Here is a 1,383-nt window from a genome sequence, read left to right as displayed (position 1 = left end):
TGGCTATTTTTTGGGACATGCCAAGTTACCTTTATTTATTTGCAATGACAATCATTTTAATTTGCATAAATCATTAAGATCTGATATTTAACATTATGAATGAAGAGTTTTACACTGTTTGAGTTATACCGGAAGTGGCCATTCGGACGTAATGCCCGGAAGAACCGGCTATAGATTCGTTGGATACTAAACCGTTTCAATTCTCGAAAAGTAGAAATCGAATATAATTTTAACCCAAAATGCATTCCCATAAGCTTGGCACAGATGTTCAGATACAAATTGGCCACTTCATCGTAAGTTTGAGGCGTCCCAGGACCCGAAAATGGTCATTTGTAGGATTTATCAAATGCAAAACTCATAGTTATTCAATTCAAATGTTTCTCAAAAGGTTTACGCTGATGCAATTTTCTTAATATACCGCCATATAGTGGCCACATTATACCCGATTCCGGAATTCATCTGTGATTTGAAATTTGCCTACCTCCAGGTGCACAAACGCAGAGCACCCTTTTCACCCGACCTGACCCAATGATCCACCGGAATAACTCCGAGCACAGGAATATTTCCGCGTTCCTCTGGCCACTTCTAGAAACTAGATATGTGTACCAGTGAACTGACAAAAAATCATTTGAATCCATTAAGAATTCGCTGAGCGGTGAGGGTTTTAGAATTTGTGCTTTCACTCAGGCCTATACGGGTTAATAAGTTGTTAAGGATTTGCTGGAATTACTGAGACTTTTTTCCAAAGAATAGTGCAAACAACTTAAAGAGTACTTGTTTTTAATTATGAATCGTGGTTTACGGCTAACCAGCCGAGTGGAAGTTTAACAACTACCGAAAAGCTAAACATTACATATAATTTGCAATTGGATTAGATGGACAAATTGATGTGAAGATTTGCGAAAAAGTTACACGTCTTCTCAGTGAGAATCGAACTCACGACTCCCCGATCTGTAGTCGGGGCGCGTTACCACTACGCCATGAGAGGACTCATGAACGCAGAAGTTAACCTGAATTCGATTTCAGCTCAATAATCACGTGGTCCTTTTTTGCAAAGTGCACCTCTTTCGGAAGAATTAGATGCCCATCCAAACTCAACGCTTTCTATATATATCCAATGCCTAGCCCGAGAGCGCTTTTTTTTAGGTATAGGAATAGCACACTACACTACACTCAATTTGTCCATCTAATCCAATTGCAAATTAAATGTAATGTTTAGCTTTCCGGTAGTTGTTAAACTTAAAGAGTCTTACCAAAATTGTCTTCGAAATCATTAAGCAAAGAGATGTGGAAATAATCCACAAATTCTTCAAAGAGTTCATCGTTGAGGTTTTCCCCAAAACTTCTCTTCAAATTCCAATTAAACAGGATTCAATTGGGAAA

The 1,383-nt window shown here is 38.3% G+C and overlaps 1 non-coding gene across 1 annotated transcript; it reads right to left on the bottom strand.

The window, feature by feature from the left end:
* Window positions 1-915: 915 nt before the first annotated feature.
* On the bottom strand, window positions 916-988 carry Trnac-aca. Its single transcript has one exon. It is a non-coding gene; the product is annotated as a tRNA-Cys (tRNA).
* Between the last annotated feature and the right edge of the window lie 395 nt (window positions 989-1,383).

Source organism: Aedes aegypti, chromosome 1 (assembly GCF_002204515.2).
Source record: "Aedes aegypti strain LVP_AGWG chromosome 1, AaegL5.0 Primary Assembly, whole genome shotgun sequence".
NCBI classification, from domain to species: domain Eukaryota; kingdom Metazoa; phylum Arthropoda; class Insecta; order Diptera; family Culicidae; genus Aedes; species Aedes aegypti.
The sequence above is the reverse complement of the archived record's forward strand: the minus strand, read 5'-3'. Positions and strand labels throughout refer to the sequence as shown.